We start from the raw sequence: 17,746 nt of genomic DNA on the forward strand, positions 1-17,746 counted from the left end.
GGGCTCTGGGCTGACAGTTCTGAGCTTGTAGCCTGCTTGGGATTCTGTGTCTCCCTCTCTCTCTGCTCCTCCCCACTCATGCTCTATCTCTGTCTCTCTCTCTCGCTCTCGCTCTCTCTCAAAAAGAAACATTAAAAAAAAATTTTTTTTAAAGAAACAGTTTATAGTCAATTTGTGTGTCTTGAGATTCTTTGCCATGAAAATTTAGCGACGGTAGAGTTTGTCGCAGTTATGTTAGAGACTGGTAGCTGCTGAATGACAGGACTGGCCAAAGTTGACTTGGGAAGGGGGAAAAGTTAGTTTAAGAAACTGAAAATATTCTTAGACATTTGTAACAAAGCTTATTTCCGTTTAAAAAGTGTAAGTTAAAACCCGCTGTAGGAAGAGTAGGGTCGACTACATAGTCATTCCTTTTTGCTCCCAAATCATTTCTAAAAAGAGACAAAGAGTAGAGAGAAAGCCCAGGTCCAGCACAGCAAGGGGAAAATTTTTTATGTGCATGATTATTCTCTAAAAATGTATCTGTAAGCCAAAAAAAAAAAAAAAAAAAAAAAAAAAAAAAAATATATATATATATATATATATATATATATATATATATCATCTTTAACAGGCAAAAATAACTTGAGGGAGAACAGATTTGAATAAGGAAAAGCATGTTACTGAGGTCACTGACTTTCTACACGTGTCTGCCTATCTCTAAGAAGTAGAATGTTGACAGCCCAGAGCCCCATGGGGATAAAAATATATATCAAATTCTCAGTCAAATAAAAGTATATTGGACTTAATTCCAGAGACTATTCTTGGATTTGATTTCTTTTTTTAGCTCCCTAAGTTTAACCAGCTGAAATTTTTCTTAGAATCAGGCTTTCATAAAAACAAAAAGGGTTTTTTTTGTTTGTTTATTTTCTTGATATACAAAAAATTGGTTCCTATAATAGCACTTTCTTTAAAATGTGTAAGAAGTCAAAGTTTCAGTACCTTCTTACCTTATGAGATACTTTTTTCTAGAACACTAGAGATATGTATCCTTATCTATCTATCAATGTAGCTATATCAGTATCTATAATTACAATGGTTTCACTTAATGCAAACCATTAAAAAGTTGGAACACTGTGTCCTTGGTTTAGGTCGTCTATTGATATTATTATATTTTACGTATATGCTTAATCTGTAATAATTTCTGGGTTACAACATAATTTTTCAAGTCATGGCTGATAGAAGTCACATGATGGGAAGCAGGCGCCTGGGGCACACACTTTAGAGAGTTTAGGACTCCATTCTTCCCTCAAACCATCTTCCTCCACCCACACAAAGCATGTTACCCACACAATGGCCATTTTGCATCCTTACAGAAACCAAACTAGTTTGGGGCTTGCCAGGAGCCTTCCTGAATGTTCTTTCACCCTACTCAACACTTTAGGGAGACACTCCCATCCTCCAATGAAAAGAGCTCACTGCCCACAAACGTTGTCTTCCCCAGGACTCTGCTTAGTTTTCCGTCAAAACCACACCATAGTGGGTGATAAAAAACAAAATTCAACTGAGTAAATTTGAAGATCTAATTGGCTTTACTAAATGATTCATGTACCGGGCAGCACACCATCTTAGCAAAGAGAGGGGTGCTCTGAACTCTACAAAATGGAAGGTTTTTATAAGAAGGAAGGTGTGGCAAGAAAGCTATAAACAAAAGAAAAGATTGTTCCAGGCAAGATCAACTTCCTTAGGGAGAAAGGCAGGGGTCTCATTATACAGATTACCTCATCTTCCTTTGGGGGGTGGATGAGGCCCATGTGACAGATTACCTTCTTGGTTCTTATCAGAAAATCCCCGATTCACAAGTTAATACTTAGATTTCCAGTGGTGGCTGAAACTGCAATTAGGTTAGGTATTAAGCGCCAGTTTGGTGACTTGGCCTAGCCTTGGTAACTCCATTTTGGGCCTGTGGTTTTTCTTTACTTTTTTTTTTTTTTAAATCCTATGTAGTTTTGAGAGAGAGAAAGTGGCATGTGTGCGGGAACTGGGGGGAGGCAGAAAGAGAAAGGAAAAGGATCTGAAGTGGGCTCTGTGCTAACAGCAGAGAGCCTGATAGGGGGATCAAACTCCTGAACCATGAGATGAGGACCCGAGCTGAAGTCAGACTGAGCCACCTAAGCAACCTTGTGGTTTTTCTTTTTAACATGGGTTATTTTTTTTTAATTTTTTTTTTTCAACGTTTATTTATTTTTGGGACAGAGGGAGACAGAGCATGAACGGGGGAGGGGCAGAGAGAGAGGGAGACACAGAATCGGAAACAGGCTCCAGGCTCTGAGCCATCAGCCCAGAGCCCGACGCGGGGCTTGAACTCACGGACCGCGAGATCGTGACCTGGCTGACGTGATCAGGCTGACGCCTGATCGTGACGCTTAACCGACTGCGCCACCCAGGCGCCCCTAACATGGGTTATTTTTGTTAGTTAGTTAGTGGCTGTCTCTCCCCTACTCAATAGAACAAGCTCACAGTGAGGCTCACAGTGGCACCCCTCGTTTTCGGTACTGTGTATCTAGCACCAAGCATAAAGTCTGGTACATAGTAGGTCCCCAGTAAGTAATTTGTAGGATTAATATGATATCTATCTATTTGCTCTCTCATTAGCACAAATACACAAACATTATATTAGCTTGCTTTAAACTGGTAAGGCCATGAAGAAAGAGTAGGTTGCTGTTTGACTGGTTTTTAATAATTATGTATTACCAAATGAAAAGGTACTAGTAAGTCTATAGTGGAGTAGTTCTGTCTGTAGTAAATTATAGAGCATGCTGTATGGCTGGAATGGGTTGCTGTTTGTGAGAAATCTAAGCAAATAGGGAATGGGGAAAATTTCTCTATGCATTTCCATAATGATTTTAGCAGAAGCTGTGGGGTGGAAGAAAGAATTGGATTCTCTTTCATCTTAGAGCTGCTGTTTATTAGTAAGTTCTTTTCTTAAGAGCCTCAGTTTTCTTATCTATAAAAGGCAGAGGCGGCCTGGGTGGCTTAGTCAGTTGAGCGTCTGACTTTCGATTTCGGCTCAGGTTATGACGTCACAGTTCTTGGGATTGAGCCCTATGTAGGACTCTGGTGACAGCGCAGAGCCTGGTTGGGATTCTCTATGTCTCCCTCTCTTTCTGCCCCTCTCCTGATTGTGTGCATGCTCTCTGCCTCTCTCTCTCTCTCTCTGTCTCTCAAAAATAAATAAATAAAAACTTTTAATTAAAAACAGGCAATAATTTTGTCTCCTGGGAATAACGTAGATGATACATGAGACACAACTGAACCCTGACATAATTATATATAAGTGAATATGTGCATAGTCTTACTATTTTGAAACTAATGCAAGGGGAAGCCCATGGAGCTAGCTGCCTGGAATTCTGGGCATCTGTGAGTCCTTTGCCACTCACTTTTTGTGGAACTATTATTTCCACAAATTCTGTAATGGTAGTGAAAGTGTTTGTGAGTTGCAAAGGGCCATATAAATTTATGGTCCTATTACTATTCTTAGTTGAAAACAATAAGTTTCTACTACTAAAAAGAAATCTGTTAATAGTGACTGTTAGCTTTTACTTTTTAGCTTTTGCTTTGCTTTATTTATTTATTTATTTATTTATTTATTTATTTATTTATTTATTTATTTATTTATAAAGATTTTGTTTTTAAGTAATCTCTACACCCAATGCGGAGCTTGAACTCATGATGGGGAGATTGAGTCGAATGCTCTTCCGACTGAACCAGCCAGGCACCCTGACCTTTAAATTTGGGTAGACTTAATGGAAAGAAAAACTTAACTGGCATGGACATAATAACATCTACAGTAAAGTCAAAATAGATCATAGAACCTTGGACAGTGCTCCTGATGAAAATGCCCTCCTCACCAGGTAGTGGAAAGTGAGTTTGCTCCATTTCTGATTGACTTTGACCTCTGCTTTCCTCCTTTGCCCCAAAGAAAGTTAGTCATAGTTTTTAATTTCTTAAGAGGAAGCAGCTATAAAATGGAAAATCACTAAAGGCAACTAGCTAGTAATCCAGGCTCAGAGTCAAAGAAGCACTGAATTCTAGTGCTGGAGGGAACTATAATTTACCCTTAATAATCCGTAAGTCTAGCCTAAAGTTCTCTTGATTTGCAGTCTTCTGAGGAAATCGAAGAAATTCATTTTATTCTATTTCTTGTTTATACATAATATGTAGAATACCAAACCCTAACATTTTCTTTCTTTTTTTTTTTTTTTAACGTTTATTTATTTTTGAGACAGAGAGAGAAAGAGCATGAACGGGGGAGGGTCAGAGAGAGGGAGACACAGAATCTGAAACAGGCTCCAGGCTCTGAGCTGTCAGCACAGAGCCCGACGCGGGGCTTGAACTCATGGACCACGAGATCATGACCTGAGCCGAAGTCGGCCCCTTAACCGACTGAGCCCCCCAGACGCCCCAAACCCTAACATTTTCAAAGGTATCACTTTCCCTGACGGGCTTTGATGTGCGTACTTACTACCACGGTGCTCTTGGCCTTCCAACTGAGAAGGATGGGAGTAGTTCTGCATTTATGTGAGCTCCACAGCTCTTTAACTGACAATTCTGAAGATATATGGACATTTCTGTGAAAAGACTTTCTTTTCAGGCTTCTATTTCTTCATTTCCACCTTTTCTCCCAACCTCCCTCTATGCTCTGTATTAGGATATAGGTGGACATGGTTTGACTGTCATGTAGCTGCTAATTTTGTTAATTCAGTCTCAAACAGCAGCTTTACGCATACATTTACCCTGAAGCACAAAGGTGATATGAAATTCAGAAAACCACAGCTGACCTTGAGCCAGCTTTCAGAGGATAAAATAATATTTTTCAGAGGGTAAAATTATATTCAATGTGAATATTGGGTGCAGCTGGTATAATTAGAGGTCGCTGGCAGATCCTACAAGAATTAGTTATTCTGGGTAAATAAGAAAATATTCATAAACTGATTTGAAGACTACATCTCTAGACTTGAATGCAGTTAATGAGGAAGTGCTGATTGCTCCTAATTCAGGTGACTATCTGTCAGTCAACAGAATACCTAATCAGTCCTAGCTTTGTTGATAGCGGGGCAAACTTTATGACAACTTTACATTTCTAATGACTTCAATAAGGCATTCGACATAACAGTGCACATTTCATTAAAGACAAACCTATAGTTGTGGGAATTCTACTCAGAAGAACTATCAACTTTATGGCTGACTGAACTTAAATATGAAACTTAAAGTATTTATGTTTCTGCTCCCAGCCCCAGAGGAAACATCCGAGGGCATTCGTGATCTATCGAAAAGTGAAAGAAGAATTTTGAGATACTTCCCTAGAAAATTGAGACTAAAATAACACTTAGAATTTCAAATATCTAGAATCCTCCTCCCCCACCCGTAAATATCTAGAATCCCATGAAACAACATTAATGGGGAAACAGGAATGTATTAGGGTAAATTGCCTGAATAGATACATCTCAGTCTGTGACTATATAGTCTCCATGATCCGTGCTTTGAAGAAGCCTACTAAAGATACCTTTCGTTTTAACCCACACTTAATCATTTAGATTATACGGGTTAAATTAACATCCCAAGCACTCATCCAAATTTAGAAGAAAGATTCCTTTTTCTACTAGTTCTCGCAGTTTTAACACCTCAATGAAGTCATGTGATGTTAATGAAGATAGAGGTCAATTCTTTGAAAACCTCCTACTAAGTTATGGTCAGCCTTTCCTCTTCCTGGTTTCCTTCAATATTTCTTGATAGTTCTAATATTTTGACTCTTTGTTTATCTTTGAGGATCTTATCTGAATACCAAGTTCTCTCTGGTGCCCAGTGTGGACATATGCCACTAAAAATAGGAATACTTTCCGCTTCTTTCAGGAGGGCCTGATGGCGGTTGATTGCAAGAGGCCAGAGAGGGAAGAAAGGAGGCGGGGAGGAAGCGAAGGTGTTGTGGAGCAGTCCCTCAGGTCATAGGCTCTTTCTTACTAGGGCCATAACCTGCCCCTGTGCTTGTCCATTTTTAGATTTGCAGTGCTTTACTTCCCTGGACTATTACCCTCCTACCCTAAACTGTCTTTATTGAGCTTCATTACACGTCTTTCTGACTAGTCAGATTTGCTAATTCAATTACAATTTTCATCCTCCACGGTGCTGACCTTGGCTTTGGAGCGAGGCTGGTTTGAACCCAGAACACGGCTGCTTACTAATTGTGCAAACTTGGGCAAGTCATTTAACATCACTAAGTTTCCTCATCTGTAAATGGGGCTGGTAAACACGCCTAGTCACACATCCTAATCAGGTTCTCAGCACAGTGCCTGGGAGGTCCTAAGCAACGCTGGAGTCTGGTACAAGCTAAAGACATCTCATTTGTTAGGCATCCTCAGATTATTTTCAGTGACTTACCTGATAGCCTTAAGGCGATTCTTTCATCTTCTTCCGGTCTTACATCCACATATTATAAAGGAGTGTGGGTTTTATTGTCCAGGTTAGTGAATATAAATAAAATGAAAGGCCTCGTATTTCTAGCCTGGAATTCAAGACCCTGCACTGTACTTTCCCAAACTCCTTCTGCCTTATTTCCCACATTATCACTTTCAAACATTAAACACATTAACCAGCCTGGAATAATCCTCTGTCTCTAGACAAGCACTCTCTAGCCCTTGTTTCCCACCATTCCATTATTCTGGAATGCCATACTCCTGATCTCCATCATTCCTATCCTGCCATTGTGCAAGCCCTACCAAAGGTCTTGTTCTCTTACAGTGTGAAATAATCCCTCCATCAGCTGATTTAGCATAGTTTTTAAAAAAATAATTTTAAGGGCGCCTGGGTGGCTGAGTCGGTTGAGCGTCCGACTTTGGCTCAGGTCCTGATCTTGTGGTCCATGAGTTTGAGCCCCGCGCCAGGCTCTGTGCTGACAGCTCTCTGCCCCTCCCCCACTCATTCTCTCTCTCGCGCGCTCTCTCTCTCTCTCTCTCTCTGTCAAAAATAAATATTTAAAAAAATTTTTTAAAATAAAAAATAATTTTATTATGACTGACCATGTTCTTGCATGTGTGATAGTCACTCCTAGTTAGTAGACTCTGAGGGCAGGAAATGGAACGTCTTTCTCTGCCACTGTGCTTGAAATGGTGCTTGGCAAGTGTTAGATCTGTCTCAATGATGGAGCACTGGTGAAGAGGATATTTGGCAGAAATCATAACAAGATGTCAGTCAAAGATATTCTCCCTAACCATTTCAAACATTGATTTTCATGTATTTTTATTCAGTGTAGGAGAGGCCTTCCCTGATCTTCATACCCATGAAGCCCTGTCACTCTTGTGTTTTGTTTTTGTATATAACACCTATTATAGGTACATTGTTGGGGGGTCTCGGGTTGCTTGTTAGTTTCTGTCTCCCACTGGAATGTAGGCTTCCTGAGCTCAAGGACTTCATCTTTTTAACGCTTAAAATCTTTAGCAAGAACTCATGAAGTACTTTCTGAACAAGTGAATGGATAATCACAGGATTTACTCTGTTCAAGTGTTACAGATATTATCAGTTCTATCCAGTTTTTGAAAGGTGTGTAAACAGGCTTTCTAATAGCTGTTATGTGAGAGTTTCAGAGGTTAAGTTTTTAGGCTCGTTTTAAGAAATGGATGCTCTTCTGGGGACAGTATCTAGAGGCCTTCAGCATTGCGTGGCATTTGACATGCACCATTGTGGGCTGTCCTACAGTACAGCTCCCCAAACCAGCCTGTCTCAAATCCCTCATGATAGAACCCCTGCTAATTGTTTACCTTTATACCAAGATGTTTTGGAAGGCAGCAGAACCCATACATGGCATGTGCCTAGGCCACCTTTGAGGAGTCCCTGCGGTAAGAACTAAACAAAAAAAAAAACATGTCAGCAGGGCTGTGATGGATCTGTGTGTGCTAAATGTGTCCGTGACTGATACAAACGTGCTTTCCTTATTGAGGAGCAGAAAAATTGTGACTATTGAAAGCATAAGCACAGAGTCAGAAAGCTAAAAAAAGAAATGGAAACTTTGTTCAGTAATAAAAAAAATCTCAAAAGGCTTATTCATTTTTTAAAAAAGAAGGAGAAAATGGACATTCAATCAGTACTAAGTAATTATGAGATAAGGTAAAGTGTAGTCAGAGTCCAGAGATATTTTAGTTTCATTTGGCAACTTTAACATTCTTTTCTGTCTTAATTTTCTTCTTCTGATACCAAAAAAACATATTGGGAAATAATCAATTCTCTTTGGCCTAGGACTTTGCTTCCTAGACAGATGTGGGAGTTAAGTAAAGGGTTAAACGGAAGCAAGGGCTGAGATGAGTGGGTCAAGCTGCCTTGTCTCTTTGTCTCTTGCTCACTTTCTCTTCTCAGGCGTCTGGGATCTTCTTTGCATCCATTTCTGTTCACATCTTAACATAGTGTAACATTTGTAAGGAAATGGAAATGCTTTCGCTATGCCTTCAAAGTAGGATGAGATTGCCCTTAAGGTTTGAGATCTATCTGCACAGCACCTGGTACTCAGGGGACTTCAGTAAATATTTGTTGAAGAAATGAATGAACCATTCACAGAGGAGGCACAGATAGATAGGCAGCATGGGTCACGATGGAACGCTCTCCTTATCAGTACTTATCCGACTTGATTGCTCTCACTTGACCCTCTCTCTTCTTTAACCTTTTTTCCATACCACTCCCTGGTTATCTTTTTACCTTTGTCTCCTCGTATTCTTTCCTGCATGTTTCTTTTCCTCCTCCTCCTAAATGGTGATGCCCTCTCTCCCAGTTAGGCCCCGCCTTGACCTTCAGAGTGTTCCCCTTGGATGACCTCATTCATGTGCGTGACTTCAACCACCACTCAGACATGGATGACTTCCAAATAGATATCTTCAATTAGCCCAGGCATTTCCTTTCTTTCCTTTAATTACTTTTATTTATTTGGAGAGAGAGTGGGGGAGGGGCAGAAAGAGAGGAAGAGAGAGAGGATCTCAAGCAGGCTCCAGACCCTCAGCAGAGCCTGACCTGCGGCTGGAACTCAAGTACCAAACCCTGAGGTCTTGACCTGAGCTGAAGTCAGACACTCAACTGACTGAGCCACCCAGGTGCCCCCAGCCTAGATTCTAAGTCCCACGTGTTGTAGATCTCTTTCGATCTCTACTAGTAAGTCGTACAGTCTTGTTAACTGTTTTTATTAGTAAATACTGAAATGCCACTTCTTTACTAATTGCCCACCGAACTAACACCAACTACCAAGACAGACAAACCAGAAGCCCAAGATTCCTCATCTGTTCCTCCCTTTTGCCTCTCTCCCCACATTAAGTGAAGACCTCTGTTCTCCCTCCTTGTTGAATTCTTTTCAGTAAACACAGGGAATGATTACTCTGATGGGTCACCATCTTCGAGATGGCATTCACCTGTTTGTCTTCACCAGTGCAGGCATCTTCTCTCGAGGAGAATGGCAGTCGCCTGGCCTCTCCTCCTCGTCAAGTTATGCTCCTCCCAGATGTCCTCCCTGTTCCTGCTGCCTGGCCGGCTTTTTAAAATTTGAATCTGACTCTGCCTCTCTTGCCTCAACCTTCAGTGGCCTCCCATACCTCAGGATAAAAAGTTAAAATTAGCCCCACGCAGGCATAAAAGTCATTCAAGATAGTGCCTCATCTTAATTCAACAACCTCATTTCCTACTCCTGTATCCGGTGATTATTCCAAACTCTCCCAATGCTTGTCCCCACCAACCCCCCCCCCCCCCCAGGCTTGTCCTCGCCATGCTTCCTCCCATTCTCTAGTTGTTCTACTAACCCTTTAAAACCAGTTATTTCTCCAGGAGAATTTCACTTCTGGTCTCCTTTTGATGCCTTCTCCTATCTTCTCCATACCTCTCTGGGTGTTTAAGATGCATTGTACAAATGTTTACTTGCCCGTCTCACTAGACTAAACTGTTTGCGATTTGTGACCCTGGCATCCAGAATGGTGAAGACCAGTGTTTCTCAAAGTGGGGTCCACAGAAACCTTCTATATCAGAGTCACTTAGCGGTTGCTAACATTCATAGTTTTGGGTCCTCCTCACTGCCATAGGACCTAGAGAATTAGAATTTCTGACTTTTAAATAGACTCCCCAGGAAATTTTTATGAATATATGCATTCAATATTTTTGAATAAGCAAATCAGCTGGAGATTTGATCTTATTTTTTTTATTCACGTACACTGTAGTAACTTGGATTTGTAGCTGATAATTCTATATCCATCATGTTTATAAAAGGTAATTTAGTTCTCTAGAGAAAATATTGCCCTTATGTCTTAAAATGAATTAGGGATTTGGAAATCCTGCAGCCAATTTTAATCAATACAAACAATTTGAATTATTCTGATTAAAAGAACAATCCACACCACTCTAGATTAAGCAGCCTAAACTCTCCTAGTTCTTGTGGTGAACATGTTGTCTCCTCTCTGGAACTCAATTTGTCTCCATGCAAATTTGAAGCAATTAGTGCATAGCAACCAGTGGTTTGCAGGGGTTTGAAAATCACTGTGGCAGATATTTCATAAGTATTTCATTATTTTCATCTCAGTGTCCAAGGTATAGATCCTACACATAAGAATTAATTCTTTAGGAGGCTTTCTTAACTATGGGATTCTGTTACATACAAAAGAACATATCACCAGAGCTCCTACAGGTGAGTAGGAGTGAGAAGTCTCTAATGATCTTTATATGGTGTTAAACTCACATACCATCTCCTTGAACAGACATATGTGCTTCTCTATGTTTATATACATTCAAATGCCAATATAAATATATACTCACAAATATAAATTTGCTGTCTTTGATATCCTAAAACGACCACAGTCACATGCATATAAACCACTCTGAAAATCTGGACCCAGCCAAACAGGTTGTGCCTTTGAATAAATATAGCTGTTGCAACCTTCAGCCCACATGGTGTGTTTGCTTAACATGAACTATCTGATACTGATGGCTGACACTTTTGACTGGCATGTGCAGTTCTTCTTACTGTGCAACTTTCATTGTCCACAAAACATTTTTCCTTCTGTTTTTCTGGGAATTTACCTTCCCTTGGACCACTGTGTTGTTTCTACGTTAGCATCCAGGGCTCAGTCATTTTTAATACTTGATCGGTCAAGCTCAACTAAATGAGAATAATTGTGGCCAAAAGGCCCAGGAAGTGTGGGGAGAGTTTTCTGCTGTTTTGGTTTTTTTTTTGGGGGGGGGGGTTGATACTAATACAGCTCCCATAGATCAGGTAGCTCGGTGTCTTCCTAGGAGGCTATACAAATGTCACTACAAAAACATTTAGGTTTTAGAGGTGATGACCTGCTGGTTCTCATCCATGTTATTAAATCACCACAAAATTCCACATACTGTCCATAGCAACAGAAATTGGTGCGTTGTATTCAGAGAAGTTTCAATAGAAGTCTAGGATACTAAGAGTGTTAATATGGCTGGAAAGAACAGAAAATCAACAAATAGAACCTTAATTAAGTATGGGGGTCTTCTCGCTTTATTCAACAGGAGTCCAGACCGCACAGCCTAGAGCTGATGAGGCAGCTCAGTGATGCTATCAGGAAACCAAGCTCATTTCACCGTTCTACGGCACTGTCTTTCTTTCTCATGGCTGTGAGACGGCTGCATCCGGGAGTCAGTTCTGTGACTAGGTGGCAAAGAGAAACACAGCGGAGTAAAGCTCCAAAGGAACAGGTCAGCCAAGTCAGTCAGGCTTTTCCAGAAGTTCCAACTGGCTACTTTCACTTACGTGTCAGTGCCAGAACTTCCATCACATGGCTATCCCTTCACTGGAAGGGACCACTCACTGGCGAGGAGAATTGTGGATGGGAGTTCAGTCATCCCACCATACTCCGACAGCCTCACTAATGATGGGTCCACAGGGTCGCAGTCAAAAGACATCTGTGGAGCACATTGCTTACTATAATGTCTGCCCCGGTATTGTGACATCTCTTGAAAGACTCAAGGACTTTCCAGGAGATGACACTGGGGATATCCTATCCTGTCAGCTGGCAAGGAGAGAAAGCAATCTAGGATAGATGTGCCTCACTTGAGAAAATATACAACACAGTAACAAGATTTGATCTCATAAATAATTAAACTTAACTTTTAGTAGGGAAATTCCCCAAACGCTTTCAAAATACACTTTAATTTTAAAAAATGTGCGTATAATCTTCCTGGAATAAATCTGTTGCATAAAGCAAGATAAACCTGTACTTTAAAAAGATTTATTTTAGGGGCGCCTGGGTGGCTCAGTCGGTTAAGCGTCTGACTTCAGCTCAGGTCACGATCTCGCGGTCCGTGAGTTCGAGCCCTGCGTCGGGCTCTGGGCTGATGGCTCAGAGCCTGGAGCCTGCTTCCGATTCTGTGTCTCCCTCTCTCTCTGACCCCCCCCCCATTCATGCTCTGTCTCTCTCTGTCTCAAAAATAAATAAACGTTAAAAAAAAAGATTTATTTTACTTTTAAAGCATGTATATAAAATCTTGGTAAGTCAGTCACATGCTTTATTTTTCCTCATCAGTGCAACCTTTCTTAGATCTTCAAAAATGTGTTCCAGGTAGGCTGAGAAGTTTCCTTTACAAGTTCTGTCTTGTTGATTGGGAACATTGATGAATGTTTTCTAAGTCCTGAAACTAACATTGCATACCGGAGATTGACACGTGATGGGAGGGAGCATAATTTTATATCTAAAAACATGATAAGCACCAAACCAATGAGGAAATGTTACGCTTTGCTATGAGCCCTATGCTCAGCAGATAAACATTTGAGTGAAATCTTTTGCAGAAGGCACCTGACTAACTTCATACAGCCATGCACCGGACGTTTGACCTATGACATGTTACTGTGAGATGACTCCCCAGCAGAGAATTCGTAGACTTGGGAACTTCCGGTTACCACATTGCACATGCCTGCCTTTTCCTGAGTTCCAGGGCCTGCCCTTCCCTTATCTAAAACTTATGTTGTCATTCACGTACTCAAGACTTACTCAAGCTCTTGATTTTTTTTTTTTTTTAAATCAGTGAGCAATCTTTATATTTCAAAAATAGAAGCATGTTGATTTCATTCATTTAAACTCTTCAATGGCTCCCCATTGCTTTGAGGATTAAAAAGAAATGTTAACATGGCCTATAGGGGCCCTCATGATCTTGCTTCCACCTGTTTCCTGGACCTTCAGCTTAATACTCTCCTACCTCTCTGGATTTTAAGGTCAAGCACACTAAACTACATATAATTGTTCAAATGTACTTTTTTTAAAAATTTAAAAAAAAATTTTTTTTAAATGTTTATTCATTTTTGAGAAAGACAGAAAGACAGAGCATGAGCAGGGGAAGGGCAGAGAGAGGAGATGCAGAATCTGAAGCAGTCTCCAGGCTCTGAGCTGTCAGCACAGAACCTGATGTGGGGCTTGAACCCATGAACCATGACGTCATGACCTGAGCTGAAGTTAGAAGCTTAACAGACCGAGCCACCCAGGCGCCCCTGAATGTGTAATCCTTGCCTCTGGCTCTTTGGTCATGCTGTTTAACTTACTTACTCATCCTGTCTAATTAGGGTTAGAGTGCATCCTTATTATTATTATTCGAATATTTCCTTATTATCTATTCTCCACTTTTCCATGTACTTGTCTATTACCTCCAAAAGACATTAAAGTCTCCAGGGTGGAAGGGAGTATGTCTGTTTTCTTAACTCTCCTCAATACTTTGCAGATAATTAGCACTTAACTATTTGCTGAAAATATTTGTTGAATAGTGGTATGAAAGAATGAATGAATCAGAATTCTCCTTACTGTCATCCCAGATAAACTCTCAGTAATACTGATTCAGCAAAATTTTGTACCCTAAGCCAAAAGGCTTTGCAAATTTTTGTTAATTAGGAGATAAGTAAATATCTTTGATCCCTGTTATTAAACTATCATCCTTAAAGCAATCCCTGGAAAATTACATCTTTTACCTGAAGTAGCTCATTACTTATGGAGAAAAGTAAATATGTTATTGCGAGGTTTCAGTTTTGTTTAAAAGGCGAAGGAATTTTAGATGAATTCAATGTTTTTGTTAAATTCTCATGTAAGTGAGAAGCTTCAGAAGCTTAGTGAGGCTGAGGCTTACCTTCTCATTGTCAAGGTACTGGGGCAACTAAACTCAAATATCCTGTCTGTGTTGTTAATGCTGAGTACGAGAGATTGTCTACCACTTTTCCATTTTTTTCCTCTTGTCAAAATCTTCTCTAGCTGTAATGCACTGATTTTTTTTTCCTCTTTTTTGGTAAATAGGATATTAGCCAGAAGTTTTTATTCAATTGGAGGATATAATGGATTTTGATATGCACTAAACCTGTGTTAGCTTTGAGATAGGAGATCAAGGAACCCAGAGGGGTTAAGGTTGGTGGTAGCTGATGATATGAAGCTAAATAATCATGATCTTGAAGTTCAATCTCAAGTCTAAAAACCTCCAAAGAGTCACATATAAGTACAGACTTTCAGAGTTACTCGTTGTTCTTAGTTCAGATTGCTCTAACAGAACACCACAGACTGAGTTGCTTAAATAACTGAAATTTTTCTCACAATTCCGGAGGTTAAGAAATCCCAGATCAAGGTGTCGGTAGATTCACTGTCTGATAAGAGCACACATGGGGCGCCTGGATGGCTCAGTCTGTTGAGCATCTGACTGGCTCAGGTCACAATCTCGTGGTCTATGAGTTCGAGCCCCACACCAAGCTCTGTGCTGACAGCTCAGAGCCTGGAGCCTGCTTCGGATTCATTGTCTCCTCCTCTCTCTGCCCTTCCCTCACTCATGCTCTCTCTCTCTCTCTCTCTCTCTCTCTCTCTCTCTCTCTCTCTCAAAAATAAACAAACATTAAAAAAAAAAAGAAGAACACACACACGGCTGCCTTCTCTCTGAGACCTCACCTGGAGCCTTCTTGAGCCTCTTTTATAAGGGCACTAATTCCGTTCAGAAGGGCTCTGTCCTTGTGACCTAATCACCTCTCATAGGCCCAACTCCTAACACTATTTGGAGGTTAAGGTTTCTACATGATTTCTGAGGGAGACACAAACATTCAGACCATAGCACTCTTGTAGGTTCAGAAGGTCTGAGAAGGTGATATTGTAGTCTTAACAAGCACTCCAGGAAGTTCTAAGACAGGTAGTCAGTGGATCATACTGAGAAACACTTAAGGTTAGCTGGTGAAAGCACTCAGTTAGAAAATGTGAACTGGTGGGGGTGCCTGGGTGGTGCATTGAGTTAAGTGTCAGACTCTTGATCTTGTCTGAGGTCATAATCTCATGGTTCGTGAGTTTGAGCCCCACATGGGGCTCTGTGCTGACGGAACCTGCTTCAGATTCTGTGTCTCCCGCTTTCTCTGCCCCTCCCCTCCCTCCCTCCCTCCCTCTCTCAAAAATAAACATTAAAAATGATTCAAAATAAAAAAAGAAAATGTGAACTGGCAGATAGATATTAGAGGCTCAACACCTGCAAAACCCTCTGGAACGGCTTCCATAGCACCAGGGAGCTGTTAGAAGGTTGGAGAAAACGGGCATCTAATCTTCCATCACCACCCACACATACACTTCAGCAGACCCCCAGAAAGCCACCAACACTGAGTTACTAATTTGCAGTTAATGGGAATTCCAAGCTTTGCTCCTATTTTGATGCCAGCCCCACCCCCCACCCCCCAACTCCGACTAGGATCTGACATCTTTTGTTTAAGACTGGTCACTGGCTTATTTGGGGCGCCTGGGTGGCGCAGTCGGTTAAGCGTCCGACTTCAGCCAGGTCACGATCTCGCGGTCCGGGAGTTCGAGCCCCGCGTCGGGCTCTGGGCTGATGGCTCGGAGCCTGGAGCCTGTTTCCGATTCTGTGTCTCCCTCTCTCTCTGCCCCTCCCCCGTTCATGCTCTGTCTCTCTCTGTCCCAAAAATAAATAAAAAACGTTGAAAAAAAAAATGAAAAAAAAAAAAAAAAGACTGGTCACTGGGGTCAGTTTCTCTCAGTCTAATCCTTACTCCCAATCTCTCTCTCCCCTCCTCACTCAAATGAAAACTTGCATTATTTTTACTTTTTATTGTAAAAGTGGTAAGTATATCCTCTTTGTAAATATATGTCACATAAACACAAGTAGAAAATAAAAATCATCACAAACCAATCATCTCGCTGTATCTTTTTTAATTTAGAAAATTGGTTTTTATCCACTCCTTCCTTTACATTAAGGAAGTTTTGGCCTTTCCTTTATAGTTGGCGATATCTCTGAGATCCATACAGTTATGAAGATATTTTTTGTGATATCAGAAAAGATAAACCAAAAAAATATAAAAAGAGATTCTTTTTGAAAAAATTACGTCTGGGTTTTAAAGAAACCTTATTTTTTTACATAAATTTCAGTATAGTTAGCATACAGTGTTAAATTAGTTTCATGTGTACAATTCTATTGCTCAGTGCTCATCAAGATACATGTACTCTGGATTCCCTTCACCTGTTTTACCCATCCCCCATCCCTTTCTTGTTACCATCTGTTTGTTCTCTATGATGAAGGGTCTGTGTGTTGGTTTGTCTTTTTATTTTTCCTTTGTTCATTTGTTTTGTTTCTTAGATTCCACACAAGAGTGAAAGTATATGGTATTTGTCTTTCTCTGACTGACTTGTTTCATTTAGCATTATACTCTATAGATCCACCCACGTTGTTGCAAATGCAAGGTTGCATTTTTTTATGGCTGAATAATACTCCATTTTGTGTATGTGTCTGTATGTTTGCGTGTGCATCCCCCACATATTCTTTATCCATTCATCTATAGATGGACACTTGGGCTGCTTTCAAAATTAAGTGATTATAAATAATGCTGCAGCAAGCATAGAGGTGCACATATCCTTTTGAATTAGTGTTTTCTTTTTTTTTTTTAGTTTTTTTTTATTTTAATTTTTTTTGAGAGAGAGATAGCCTGTGCATGTGTGTGTGAGGTTCAGGGAAGGGGCAGAGGGAAGGGAGAAGGAGAGGGAGAAAGAGAATCTTAAACAGGCTCCACACCCAGTGCAGAGTCTGACATGGGAATTGATCTCATGACCGTGAAATCGTGACTTGAGCTGAAATCAAGAGTCGTCGGACGCTTAACCGGCGGAGCCACCCAGATACCCCTCGAATTGGTGTTTTCATATTCTTTGGCCATATACCCAGTAGTGCAATTAGTGGGCCATATGGTAGTTCTGTTTTTAATTTGTTTTTCTATATTTAATTTTTTGAGGAACCTCCATACTGTTTTCCACAGTGGCTGCACCAGTTTGCATTTTCACCAACAGTGCATGAGGGTTCCTTTATTCTCTCCATCCTTGTCAACACTTGGTGTTTCTTGTGTGTTTCATTTTAGCCACCTGACAGGTGTGAGATAATATCTCATTGTGGTTTTGATTTGCATTTCCTTCATGATGTTTAATGTTGAGCATCTTTTCATGTATCTCTTGGTTATCTATCTTCTTTGGAGAAATGTCTGTTCATGTCTTCTGCCCAAAAAGAAACTTTACCTTTGAAGTGTTTATGTTTCTATTTTATGATGACTTCCTAATATTGGGATCAGTCTATAGTGCATGTAGTGTTTTTACTTGGTTAAAAATTTAAAACTTCATATCAACTCACTTAAGCCTTGCAGTAAAAGGCCTAATTGTTTTTAGTGGAAATCAACAGTTGTTGTAGTAGGTGTGTGTGTGTGTGTGTATGTGTGTGTGTTTTAAATTCA

At 40.4% G+C, this 17,746-nt stretch overlaps 1 protein-coding gene across 4 annotated transcripts in view; it reads left to right on the top strand.

Moving 5' to 3' along the window:
* The window catches only part of ELOVL6 (ELOVL fatty acid elongase 6), a 145,335-nt gene that overhangs the window by 53,498 nt on the left and 74,091 nt on the right, over positions 1-17,746 (top strand). Inside the window, exon 2 of one of the 4 annotated variants that reach the window (XM_019829088.3) lies at positions 11,536-11,721. The exons of the other annotated variants lie outside the window; for them this stretch is intronic. The gene's annotated coding sequence lies outside the window, so the exon portion shown is untranslated. The remainder of the gene's footprint in view (positions 1-11,535; positions 11,722-17,746) is intronic. 4 annotated transcript variants of the gene reach the window in all.

The sequence above is a fragment of the Felis catus genome, chromosome B1 (genome assembly GCF_018350175.1).
Source record: "Felis catus isolate Fca126 chromosome B1, F.catus_Fca126_mat1.0, whole genome shotgun sequence".
In the NCBI taxonomy this organism is placed as follows: Eukaryota; Metazoa; Chordata; class Mammalia; order Carnivora; family Felidae; genus Felis; species Felis catus.